General features: G+C 51.3%; 1 protein-coding gene across 4 annotated transcripts in view; it reads right to left on the bottom strand.

Annotated features, from left to right (window-relative positions):
• The window catches only part of DIAPH2 (diaphanous related formin 2), a 1874941-nt gene that overhangs the window by 390414 nt on the left and 1469955 nt on the right, over positions 1-14572 (bottom strand). The gene's annotated exons all lie outside the window — the stretch shown is intronic.

Here is a 14572-nt window from a genome sequence, read left to right as displayed (position 1 = left end):
GTGTGCTGTTCATTTTGTGAGCTGTTTGGACATTAAATACGTTTACTGTGAATTTTTCCTGAATCACTGCCTCATTACTGCACGGTGTGAACACCGCAGCACTACAACAGGTACAGGACAAGTACAAGACAGGTACAGGACAGGACAGGTACAGGACAGGAACAGGACAGGTACCCTCTGCTGTAAATAGGGAACGTTCTGCACGTTCTCCCTAATTATGGGTCAACATTACTGGGCCTTTGTAATTGAAAATCTTTATCTCTAAATAGCTGGATACAGAAAAAGAACAAGAGAAAACAAGAAGGGAAACGAAGAACAGCGATCGGCAAAATACAAAGCAAAACGCTCAGGAGTCGTCTACTAAAAGCTCAAAAGAGAAAAACACAAAAAGTTTCAACAACGGAGATTTTATCCTTTTTCATTTTCACTCCAAATTATCAAAATTCAATGCAAACGATCTGCACATTGTGTCATGAATCACCACAGTATAGAGAATGATGAGAGTAACGACTGCCGGACACATCGTACACAATGATGAGAGTAACGACTGCCGGATACATCGTACACAATGATGAGAGTAACGACTGCCGGATACATCGTACACAATGATGAGAGTAACGACTGCCGGACACATCGTACACAATGATGAGAGTAACGACTGCCGGATACATCGTACACAATGATGAGAGTAACGACTGCCGGATACATCGTACACAATGATGAGAGTAACGACTGCCGGACACATCGTACACAATGATGAGAGTAATGACTGCCGGACACATCGTACACAATGATGAGAGTAATGACTGCCGGACACATCGTACACAATGATGAGAGTAATGACTGCCGGACACATCGTACACAATGATGAGAGTAATGACTGCCGGATACATCGTACACAATGATGAGAGTAACGACTGCCGGATACATCGTACACAATGATGAGAGTAACGACTGCCGGACACATCGTACACAATGATGAGAGTAATGACTGCCGGACACATCGTACACAATGATGAGAGTAATGACTGCCGGACACATCGTACACAATGATGAGAGTGACGACTGCCGGATACATCGTACACAATGATGAGAGTAATGACTGCCGGACACATCGTACACAATGATGAGAGTAATGACTGCCGGACACATCGTACACAATGATGAGAGTAATGACTGTCGGATACATCGTATACAATGATGAGAGTGACGACTGCCGGATACATCGTACACAATGATGAGAGTAACGACTGCCGGATACATCGTACACAATGATGAGTGTAACGACTGCCGGATACATCGTACACAATGATGAGAGTAACGACTGCCGGATACATCGTATACAATGATGAGAGTGACGACTGCCGGATACATCGTACACAATGATGAGAGTGACGACTGCCGGATACATCGTACACAATGATGAGAGTAACGACTGCCGGATACATCGTATACAATGATGAGAGTGACGACTGCCGGATACATCGTATACAATGATGAGAGTGACGACTGCCGGATACATCGTACACAATGATGAGAGTAACGACTGCCGGATACATCGTACACAATGATGAGTGTAACGACTGCCGGATACATCGTACACAATGATGAGAGTAACGACTGCCGGATACATCGTATACAATGATGAGAGTGACGACTGCCGGATACATCGTATACAATGATGAGAGTGACGACTGCTGGATACATCGTACACAATGATGAGAGTAATGACTGCCGGACACATCGTACACAATGATGAGAGTAATGACTGCCGGACACATCGTACACAATGATGAGAGTAATGACTGCCGGACACATCGTACACAATGATGAGAGTAACGACTGCCGGATACATCGTACACAATGATGAGAGTAACGACTGCCGGATACATCGTACACAATGATGAGAGTAACGACTGCCGGACACATCGTACACAATGATGAGAGTAACGACTGCCGGATACATCGTACACAATGATGAGTGTAACGACTGCCGGATACATCGTACACAATGATGAGAGTAACGACTGCCGGATACATCGTATACAATGATGAGAGTAATGACTGCCGGATACATCGTACACAATGATGAGAGTGACGACTGCCGGATACATCGTACACAATGATGAGAGTGACGACTGCCGGATACATCGTACACAATGATGAGAGTGACGACTGCCGGATACATCGTACACAATGATGAGAGTAATGACTACCGGACACATCGTACACAATGATGAGAGTAATGACTGCCGGATACATCGTATACAATGATGAGAGTAATGACTGCCGGACACATCGTACACAATGATGAGAGTAATGACTGCCGGATACATCGTACACAATGATGAGAGTAATGACTACCGGACACATCGTACACAATGATGAGAGTAATGACTGCCGGACACATCGTATACAATGATGAGTGTAATGACTGCCGGATACATCGTACACAATGATGAGAGTAATGACTGCCGGATACATCGTACACAATGATGAGAGTAATGACTGCCGGACACATCGTACACAATGATGAGAGTAATGACTGCCGGACACATCGTACACAATGATGAGAGTAATGACTGCCGGACACATCGTACACAATGATGAGAGTGACGACTGCCGGATACATCGTATACAATGATGAGAGTGACGACTGCCGGATACATCGTACACAATGATGAGAGTAATGACTGCCGGACACATCGTACACAATGATGAGAGTAATGACTGCCGGACACATCGTACACAATGATGAGAGTAATGACTGCCGGACACATCGTACACAATGATGAGAGTGACGACTGCCGGATACATCGTACACAATGATGAGAGTGACGACTGCCGGATACATCGTACAGAATTATCAGTTTATCGGTGTTGATAAGACCATTATCAGTAAGAAAAATAATCAAGAATTCCACGATGAGTTTTTGTTCATATTTTATATTGACTCCTTTAACCAAACTATTAATTTAAGAAATAAAAAGTGTTGAATGGATCATATGGAAAAAGTGGAAATGCTCCAGTATTACTGATGTCGCAGTTTCGCAGACCCTTCTGCGGTTTATTTCCACCTAACGACTTATTTCTAGGTAACCCTCCCGCCGCGCCTCCTATTAATATGATCGCTTTCTCGGCTTCGTGAACATATTTCCACAATTTGAACATGTTTTTAGCACACGATATGCAAATCGCAGAAGCATCTCAAACACCATCTGCTTTCGCTCCATAAATGATTTTTTCTTTATCTCCAGAAAGTCGCGTAGAAGTTGAACAGAGTTTTGTACCCAGGAAAGTTCATGAAGAATCACTTAATCTCGGATAGATGAGGCTGGACGTTGCAGTAGACGTGGACTCTGTACATTTACTGCAACCTCTGCAATATCACCCAAAGTAAACCGGAAACAAGGGAAGGACGAGAAGTGACGGTGTTTGTGCAATTTCCCATCGATTTTCTAGTCGTTGTGAGAACGATACAATTTTCTGTCTTCCAGCAGTGAAGCAAACCTGAAAATGCAGAAAATGTCGAATCTCATGTATCACAGTGGGGAAAAAAAAACAATCTGCAACAAAGTATCAATTCCATCTTACAAAGTAGCTTTAGCAATGCTGGTGGAACTGGTTACTATTCGCGATGAGCGAGTGCGCTCGTTCCTCGGGTTTACCGAGCATGCTCGTGTGTTCTCCGAGTATCTCGGGCGTGCTCGTGTGGTCTCCGAGTATCTCGGGCGTGCTCGTGTGCTCTCCGAGTATCTCGGACGTGTTCGTGTGGTCTCCGAGTATCTCGGGCGTGCTCTCCGAGTATCTCGGGTGTGCTCGTGTGTTCTCCGAGTATCTCGGGCGTGCTCGTGTGTTCTCCGAGTATCTCGGGCGTGCTCGTGTGCTCTCCGAGTATCTCGGGCGTGCTCGTGTGCTCTCCGAGTATCTCGGACGTGTTCGTGTGGTCTCCGAGTATCTCGGGCGTGCTCTCCGAGTATCTCGGGCGTGCTCGTGTGTTCTCCGAGTATCTCGGGTGTGCTCGTGTGTTCTCCGAGTATCTCGGGCGTGCTCGTGTGCTCTCCGAGTATCTCGGGCGTGCTCGTGTGCTCTCCGAGTATCTCGGGCGTGCTCGTGTGCTCTCCGAGTATCTCGGGCGTGCTCGTGTGCTCTCCGAGTATCTCGGGCGTGCTCGTGTGGTCTCCGAGTATCTCGGGCGTGCTCTCCGAGTATCTCGGGTGTGCTCGTGTGTTCTCCGAGTATCTCGGGCGTGCTCGTGTGTTCTCCGAGTATCTCGGGTGTGCTCGTGTGCTCTCCGAGTATCTCGGGTGTGCTCGTGTGTTCTCCGAGTATCTCGGGCGTGCTCGTGTGGTCTCCGAGTATCTCGGGCGTGCTCTCCGAGTATCTCGGGTGTGCTCGTGTGTTCTCCGAGTATCTCGGGCGTGCTCGTGTGGTCTCCGAGTATCTCGGGCGTGCTCGGAGATTATGTTTGTGCCCGCATGATTTGTGGCTGCTAGACAGCCTGAATACATGTGGGAGTTCCCTAACAAACAGGCAATTCCTGCATGTGTTCAGGTTGTCTAGCAGCCACAGATCATGCAGCTGCCAGGACACAATCTGTGAGCATGCCCAAGATACTCGGAGACCACCCGAGCACGCCCAAGATACTCGGTGATCACCCGAGCATGCCCAAGATACTCGGAGATCACCCGAGCATGCCCAAGATACTCGGAGACCACCCGAGCACACCCAAGATACTCGGAGACCACCCGAGCACGCCCAAGATACTTGGAGACCACCCGAGCACGCCCAAGATACTCGGTGATCACCCGAGCATGCCCAAGATACTCGGAGATCACCCGAGCACGCCCAAGATAGTCGGAGAAGACGCGAGCATGCTCAGAAATGTCGACTAACGAGCGCACTCGCTCATCACTAGTTACTATGAACTCGTCTACAAGACAACTCTTCCTCCAATCTTTGATCTCGCTGACTATGCTGTGGACAATTTTTAGGCTTTATTCACACTTTACAGAGAAACCATTGAAGCATATTCGTTGTATGGCAGGAATGAACTGGTAACGTGAAAACCACCAATTCTATGGTATTGGATATTCTTTCTCCTAATGGCGCTGACCTCAGGGGTCAATTCCTTTTACACGTTGATTGACTTCTGCAGATTCAGCAAATGTTGATTTTTTTTTTGTTAATGTCGGTAATTGGTGAGGATTCAAATGTTTCCTCTTTTGATATTTTAATATTCCCGGGAAGGTGAAGCTGCTGGTCTTTGCTCTGCCATCACTCAGATTGCAGTATATTGTCCGTGACGTTCTCTGATGACGCCCTGCCCAAGGCTAGGCTATACAGGGTACCAAGGCTGCAGCTATGGGGGCCGTCAGCAGGCGCAGTGGGGGGGGGATTAGGGGATTGGAGCTGCTGCATTTGTATAGCACTGGCAGTGATTGACAGCAGCGGTCGGCGCTGAGCTGCAGTCACTGCTTACAGGGAGAGGCTCAATGTATATCACAGCCGGTGTCAGTTTTGTGAGGATTGGCCTCCGCTCCTGAGCTCACCCCAGACACGCAAACAGCTCTGTGCATAGGCAGCAAGAAGAACGACTCCATTTTCTGCCATCTATGGTTTCTTTAGGATTCATCAATCCTCAGTCCAAACAATTAATTAGTGAAAGTCTAATAAAAGTTCAGTAAACGCTTTGTGTGCCGCCGGGCGATGAGACAACAGAGCGCTGCGTGTTCACACTGGGGATAGTGGTCCGTGCGGGCTCAGATCGGCGCCATCTCCTCCGCAGACGAGAACATTAGAGGAGCTGCGCTCGTATTAATCAGCTCAGCGTCAATCGCTTCCTCCTCTTTATGACACTAATCTTTATGATCTTCCCGATCCCAGACGCTTGATAAATCTACTTCACGCTTTATGAACCTCTTTTATGGACTTAGACTTTTTTGCTTCCCCAAAAGACCCAGAGGATGTGCTGAGCCTCAGAGTGCGGTGAACCAGGAGCGGTGTGTCCATCATACATCCTTCCATATTCTCATCATCCTGGACACTGATGCACCTACAGAGGGGCCTAGAGCGGACATCAAAGGGGCCCTTCTATTCAAACCTCAACTATCCCAGGCCAAGGATGAGGTTTCTCCCCTGTCCTGGCTCCAGCGCCCGGCTCCGCGTCCTCCATCCCTAGCGCTGACCCGTGTCATCAGACGCTTGTAGGCTGGCACAGGCAGCGATCGCCCACCTGAGTATTCAGGAAGTTGGCAACTTGGTCCCGACCACATCACATGACAAACCCTGCTCTGCTTTATGGCTTGTACCCCAAAGGGAGTCTCCTGACAAACTCAACTCTACTGTCCCACTGGGCTCGGGTTCATCTGCCCTAAGCTGCCTGTCTGCATACTCAGCTCTGCCGTTCTAAAGTGCCATCCTGCATACTCAGCTCTGCCATATCACCAACCAGTGCTGTTCCACAAACTCAGCTCTGCCGTTCCATAAGCAAGATGCCATTCAGCCTATTCATCTCGGTTGTTGTATAATCAAGATGTCGTCCGCACACTCAGCTCAGCTGTTCCGTGCTCCAAGATGCCATGTATCCCATCCTACACTGCTGTTCTAGTCCGGGCATGAACCGTAACAAAAGAATAAAAGGAAAACAAAAAAATCTCACTACTGTTACCATAGAAAACCCTCAACTCTGCCAAAACAATCTTGTTTTACATAGTGGATGCCCCCTGGAAAATGCGGCCCACCATTACCGGTCCCTAAGTGAACAAATAACTGGACCAGAGAGTGAAAAACATGGATCTTACGAGATAGATGAGTTCTCTGGGGGAAGGGGCCGCCAGGCCGTCCACTAAGTGATTTGTTGTGTGGACAGTCCACATTACAAGGAGATGCTTGAAGACGGGCTTCCCTTTAATTAAAACCATATGATCTAAAGGGTCTTCCTGACACAACCCCTTTAAGATAACACGTGCACTTTATCCCATGAGCCATGTCACATGTTAGCTCATATCCGATATACAGTACTATGTGCAGACACTATAGACATCTCACAATACAAGAAGAAGTAACGTGGTGCCGTTCCCCTCCGAGATGGATCCGCCGCTCCCCTCCGAGATGGATCCGCAGCGCCCCTCCGAGATGGATCCGCCGCGCCCCTCCGAGATGGATCCGCCGCGCCCCTCCGAGATGGATCCGCCGCGCCCCTCCGAGATGGATCCGCCGCGCCCCTCCGAGATGGATCCGCCGCGCCCCTCCGAGATGGATCCGCCGCGCCCCTCCGAGATGGATCCGCCGCGCCCCTCCGAGATGGATCCGCCGCTCCCCTACCAGATGGATCCGCCGCTCCCCTACCAGATGGATCCGCCGCTCCCCTACCAGATGGATCCCCCATGCCCCTCCGAGATGGATCCGCCGCTCCCCTACCAGATGGATCCGCCGCTCCCCTACCAGATGGATCCGCCGTTCCCCTACCAGATGGATCCGCCGTTCCCCTACCAGATGGATCCGCCGTGCCCCTACCAGATGGATCCGCCATTCCCCTACCAGATGGATCCGCCGTGCCCCTACCAGATGGATCCGCCCTGCCCCTCCGAGATGGATCCGCCGTGCCCCTCCGAGATGGATCCGCCGCTCCCCTACCAGATGGATCCGCCGCTCCCCTACCAGATGGATCCACCATTCCCCTACCAGATGGATCCGCCGTGCCACTACCAGATGGATCCGCCGTGCCCCTCCGAGATGGATCCGCCGTGCCCCTCCGAGATGGATCCGCCGCTCCCCTACCAGATGGATCCGCCGCTCCCCTACCAGATGGATCCACCATTCCCCTACCAGATGGATCCGCCGTGCCACTACCAGATGGATCCACCATTCCCCTACCAGATGGATCCTCCGTGTCCCTACCAGATGGATCCGCCGCTCCCCTACCAGATGGATCCGCCGCTCCCCTACCAGATGGATCCGCCGCTCCCCTACCAGATGGATCCGCCGCTCCCCTACCAGATGGATCCCCCGCTCCCCTACCAGATGGATCCACCATTCCCCTACCAGATGGATCCTCTGTGTCCCTACCAGATGGATCCGCCGCTCCCCTACCAGATGGATCCGCCGCTCCCCTACCAGATGGATCCGCCGCTCCCCTACCAGATGGATCCGCCGCTCCCCTACCAGATGGATCCCCCGCTCCCCTACCAGATGGATCCGCCGCTCCCCTACCAGATGGATCCGCCGCTCCCCTACCAGATGGATCCGCCGCTCCCCTACCAGATGGATCCGCCGCTCCCCTACCAGATGGATCCACCGTGCCCCTCCGAGATGGATCCGCCGCTCCCCTACCAGATGGATCCGCCGCTCCCCTACCAGATGGATCCCCCATTCCCCTACCAGATGGATCCTCCGCTCCCCTACCAGATGGATCCACCATGCCCCTCCGAGATGGATCCGCCGTGCCCCTCCGAGATGGATCCGCCGCTCCCCTACCAGATGGATCCGCCGCTCCCCTACCAGATGGATCCACCATTCCCCTACCAGATGGATCCGCCGCTCCCCTACCAGATGGATCCACCATGCCCCTCCGAGATGGATCCGCCGTGCCCCTCCGAGATGGATCCGCCGCTCCCCTACAAGATGAATCTCTTTCCCTATGGAGCGGCTGTAATATACGGATAATATATTTCCTGATAAATGTGATTTCTTACTTTCCGCAGTTCACTCCCTGGGTGCAGGGTTAATGCCCCGGAGCCCCGGAATTGAGGAACATCTGTTGTATCATCTCGAGGTTACAATGTTCTTCATATCACTGACATTTCTGCATCACTTGGTCTAGATATACAGGAATAGCGCGGAGCGGGGGAGGCGGACGTCTGCCCCGGAGAAGCCTCCTGCTCCGACCCCCCACATCACCGACCCCCCACATCACCGACCCCCCACATCACGTGGTGCAGGGCTCCTGTCTGCTGGATGGCACTCAATTATTACTCAATTATTATGGAGGACATTTAGTCCAGGCCCAATTACTCCGGCTCACGCCTCACTCTTCTCCAAATCACGGAAACTGCAACATTTTTGAAAATATCTTTAAATTTAAAATAAATAAAAAATTAAAAATCAGATTTTTATTTTTCAGCCTTAACCACTTTGTGACGGCAAATTCACGAGTGCTCCTAGTGGGCGTTCGGTCCACCAGTGCTCCTAGTGGGTATATGGTCCACCAGTGCTCCTAGTGGGTATATGGTCCACCAGTGCTCCTAGTGGGCGGTCGGTCCACCAGTGCTCCTAGTGGGGATATGGTCCACCAGTGCTCCTAGTGGGCGGTCGGTCCACCAGTGCTCCTAGTGGGTATATGGTCCACCAGTGCTCCTAGTGGGTATATGGTCCACCAGTGCTCCTAGTGGGCGTTCGGTCCACCAGTGCTCCTAGTGGGTATATGGTCCACCAGTGCTCCTAGTGGGTATATGGTCCACCAGTGCTCCTAGTGGGCGGTCGGTCCACCAGTGCTCCTAGTGGGTATATGGTCCACCAGTGCTCCTAGTGGGGATATGGTCCACCAGTGCTCCTAGTGGGCGGTCGGTCCACCAGTGCTCCTAGTGGGTATATGGTCCACCAGTGCTCCTAGTGGGTATATGGTCCACCAGTGCTCCTAGTGGGCGGTCGGTCCACCAGTGCTCCTAGTGGGCGTTCCGTCAACCAGTGCTCCTAGTGGGCAGTCGGTCCACCAGTGCTCCTAGTGGGCGGTCGGTCCACCAGTGCTCCTAGTGGGCGGTCGGTCCACCAGTGCTCCTAGTGGGCGGTCGGTCCACCAGTGCTCCTAGTGAGAGGTCGGTCCACCAGTGCTCCTAGTGGGCGTTCCGTCAACCAGTGCTCCTAGTGGGCAGTCGGTCCACCAGTGCTCCTAGTGGGCGGTCGGTCCACCAGTGCTCCTAGTGGGCGGTCGGTCCACCAGTGCTCCTAGTGGGCGGTCGGTCCACCAGTGCTCCCGGTGGGCGGTCGGTCCACCAGTGCTCCTAGTGGGCGGTCGGTCCACCAGTGCTCCTAGTGGGCGGTCGGTCCACCAGTGCTCCCGGTGGGCGGTCGGTCCACCAGTGCTCCCGGTGGGCGGTCGGTCCACCAGTGCTCCTAGTGGGCGGTCGGTCCACCAGTGCTCCCGGTGGGCGGTCGGTCCACCAGTGCTCCTAGTGGGCGGTCGGTCCACCAGTGCTCCTAGTGGGCGGTCGGTCCACCAGTGCTCCCGGTGGGCGGTCGGTCCACCAGTGCTCCCGGTGGGCGGTCGGTCCACCAGTGCTCCTAGTGGGCAGTCGGTCCACCAGAGCTCCTAGTGGGTATATGGTCCACCAGTGCTCCTAGTGGGTATATGGTCCACCAGTGCTCCTAGTGGGCAGTCGGTCCACCAGTGCTCCTAGTGGGCGGTCGGTCCACCAGTGCTCCTAGTGGGCGGTCGGTCCACCAGTGCTCCTAGTGGGCGGTCGGTCCACCAGTGCTCCTAGTGGGCGGTCGGTCCACCAGTGCTCCCGGTGGGCGGTCGGTCCACCAGTGCTCCTAGTGGGCGGTCGGTCCACCAGTGCTCCTAGTGGGCGGTCGGTCCACCAGTGCTCCCGGTGGGCGGTCGGTCCACCAGTGCTCCTAGTGGGCAGTCGGTCCACCAGTGCTCCTAGTGGGCAGTCGGTCCACCAGTGCTCCTAGTGGGCGGTCGGTCCACCAGTGCTCCTAGTGGGCGGTCGGTCCACCAGTGCTCCTAGTGGGCGGTCGGTCCACCAGTGCTCCCGGTGGGCGGTCGGTCCACCAGTGCATCTATGGCAGCTACTCCCCTGAATGGCAGTATACAGCCAGTGCCCATTGTTCCATCCACATTACTTTTCACATCTCTCCTCTCTCTTCCTGGAAATTTAATGAAAACTCAAAAGAAATCCAGAAGTTTCTGTGGTAGAAGCGACGGGAGGTTTAATCAGCGCCGCGTTCTGTATTTTAGATGCAAACGATCATCTTTCAGAACCGGATTTATTCTTTTCTACGTTGTAACCGGAGCTGAAATCCCGACCCAGCTCCTAAATATCCTGGCGGTGACGGCTGCGCTGTATTTCTAGGCCGCGCTGAGCGGCTCACTTTACATATTAAGGGTAATGAGAGTTTATGGAAGTCATAAACTTGGGCTCCACCAAACGCGTCTTCCCCTCCTGTTGCTGCATCTCTGCTCGTAAACCATATTACCGCCATCGTGCCCTAGATCGGCGCGGCCGCAGGGAGGATTCCCTGGATTTAATCCGCAGACCAGTATATACAGTATATACTGTAATGTAAGGGAGAATGTGCAGCATCGAGCGGCCGCTGACACAAGTAATCCCAGCAAGAAGTCTGGGGGTCCGCACCTGTCCCCCCGCAGCCGCCAGAAGATTACCTAAGGCCTGATACATTGTCTATTGAGGAATGGTCATTACTAATCAGTACATAAGCCGAGACCCCAGAACACCAGAATATTTATGTAATGAAGCGTCATCATCCCAATACAGACGTTCTAACACATCACTCCGAGTCCGGTGGAGACACAACCTCTGCTTGCTGTCAGTGAATGGGAGTATGGCTGTTTATGTAGAAGCAAGGGTTGTTACATTGTATCAGTCCCGGCTTTGTGGATACATTGTAACTGTGCGGTATCTGATCACTGACAGCAGAGGGTCATATATCCTGGAAATGGTTAATAGTGTGAGGAGCACATAAACAGGAAGGCTAGATTCACACATCAATCTCAGCCATATATAAGGCTGGAGAATTCGGCCGCTCAGTGACACCGGATGTGTGAATCTGGCCAAGATGGAGCCAAAATGTCCAAACCAGCCATCCAGCAATATATGTGCAGCCGCCATTCAGCAGGACATTATAGTCCATAGGCTCCGGAAAATCAGCATTACTCACCCCCTGGTGTTACTGAGACACCACAACGTCAGCATCTGACCGCTGCAGCTGATCACTGGTCATGCCAATACACACAGGACAGCTGAACCCAGTGATTGGCTGCAGCAGTCATATGTTGCACTTGCGCAGTCTCGGCTGGAGCGGCAGGACAGTAATGATGACTTTCCTATTTTTGCTCCCAGGATGTCTGTGCTATGAAATATCTGAGAAAGCCCTTAGACAATAACGACCCTGCGGGTGGATGCGATGCCCAGTGCCCATGTCCGTAATAACGCAGGGAGCCGCCGTGGCATCACATGTCGGAGAACGCTGCATTGACTGTAAATAATAAATGATCCTTTCTAATGGCGACTCCTTCATCCTCCGCTGCACGCTCCGCATCAACCTTCAAAGACCCCACATGTGAAACTCCGCTCACGGCAAGCACGACTTGGAAATCCTGAGTGGAAGCATCCGCCATGAACACGCTTTCTTCTGTATCGACTGAAAACTTCAGGGAACGCCGGGAAATAACCGCAAGCCAGACTGAAGCTCCAGTCAAGAGGCCGAGCAAAGCGGAAAAAAGCGTCTTTCAAGGAGCAGAATCCTTCACACTCGGCTCAAAGCAGCGCGAGACATTTCTGACAATCCGTCCGGCTTTCAAGCCGAGCTCTGATTCTCCACCGCGGACCGCGCAGGTTCTGTTGAATTATTCCACGCATGAGTTATCTCGCTCTAAGCAAAACGCAACTTTATTTATTTCTTCTTTCTGGACAGGAACTTTAGATTCCAGAAAGAAGCTCAAAGTGTCTTCTTATTATAAAGCTCTGACTGTAATGTGAATAAAGGAGGCAGTTGGGGAAAAAAAAATTGCAAAAAAAAAATGTATAAAATAAGCAAAAAAACAAAGCTTTCTTGTGTAGTTATAAAAGAAAATCGCATTTTTGTCGGTTTATTTGGACATCCTCTTAAAGGGGTAGTTCTGACTGACCACCCACTTTCTGTAGGCCTTAACATAATAAGCCATTTATTTATAGATATGCCACAAGGCTGGTGTCCCACTTCATCACCTGCACAGAGGTGGGGTCTTCTGCCGAGCATTCTCATAGTTGTCTCTTATTTGAGGCAGTAGCGTGAATTACAGAAATGTAGTCATGGCCAGCCGAGAGCGAAAACCAGGAGGCCAAGTATCAAGAGTACAGGAGGCCAAGTAACAAAGGCTACAGTCAGGGAGAGGCCGAGGATGCCGACCTGGTCCTACCTGTGGCGGGAGTTATAGGAAAAGGCTCATCCAGATTGTGATTTCTATTATGGGCCGACCTGGTCCTGTCTGTAGCGGGAGTTATTAGAAATGGCTCATCCAGATTGTGGTCTCCAGGACGGGCCGACCTGGTACCAGTTCTGTCTGTGGCGGGAGTTATAAGAAAAGGCTCATCCAGATTGTGGATTCTAGGACAGGCCGACCTGGTACCGGTCCTATCTGTGGTGGGAATGATAGGAAATGGCTCATCTAGATTGTGGTCTCTAGGATGGGCTGACCTGGTACCGGTCCTACCTGTGGTGGGAGTTATAAGAAATGGTTCACACAGTTTGTGGATTCTAGGACAGGTCGACCTGGTAACAGTCCTATCTGTGGCGGGAGTTATAGGAAATGGCTCACCCAACTTCAGGGTTCTAGGACAGGTCGACCTGGTGCCGGTCCTATCTATGGTGGGAATTATAGGAAAAGGCTCATCCAGATTGTGGTCTCTAGGAGGGGCCGACCTGGTACCGGTCCTATCTACATAGTAACATAGTAACATAGTAACATAGTTAGTAAGGCCGAAAAAAGACATTTGTCCATCCAGTTCAGCCTATATTCCATCATAATAAATCCCCAGATCTACGTCCTTCTACAGAACCTAATAATTGTATGATACAATATTGTTCTGCTCCAGGAAGACATCCAGGCCTCTCTTGAACCCCCCGACTGAGTTCGCCATCACCACCTCCTCAGGCAAACAATTCCAGATTCTCACTGCCCTAACAGTAAAGAATCCTCTTCTATGTTGGTGGAAAAACCTTCTCTCCTCCAGACGCAAAGAATGCCCCCTTGTGCCCGTCACCTTCCTTGGTATAAACAGATCCTCAGCGAGATATTTGTATTGTCCCCTTATATACTTATACATGGTTATTAGATCGCCCCTCAGTCGTCTTTTTTCTAGACTAAATAATCCTAATTTCGCTAATCTATCTGGGTATTGTAGTTCTCCCATCCCCTTTATTAATTTTGTTGCCCTCCTTTGTACTCTCTCTAGTTCCATTATATCCTTCCTGAGCACCGGTGCCCAAAACTGGACACAGTACTCCATGTGCGGTTTAACTAGGGATTTGTACAGAGGCAGTATAATGCTCTCATCATGTGTATCCAGACCTCTTTTAATGCACCCCATGATCCTGTTTGCCTTGGCAGCTGCTGCCTGGCACTGGCTGCTCCAGGTAAGTTTATCATTAACTAGGATCCCCAAGTCCTTCTCCCTGTCAGATTTACCCAGTGGTTTCCCGTTCAGTGTGTAATGGTGATATTGATTCCCTCTTCCCATGTGTATAACCTTACATTTATCATTGTTAAACCTCATCTGCCACCTTTCAGCCCAAGTTTCCAACTTATCCAGATCCATCTGTAGCACAATACTATCTTCTCTTGTAT

This window comes from Ranitomeya imitator, chromosome 2 (assembly GCF_032444005.1).
Source record: "Ranitomeya imitator isolate aRanImi1 chromosome 2, aRanImi1.pri, whole genome shotgun sequence".
In the NCBI taxonomy this organism is placed as follows: Eukaryota; Metazoa; Chordata; class Amphibia; order Anura; family Dendrobatidae; genus Ranitomeya; species Ranitomeya imitator.
This window is presented reverse-complemented; position numbering and strand designations above follow the sequence as displayed.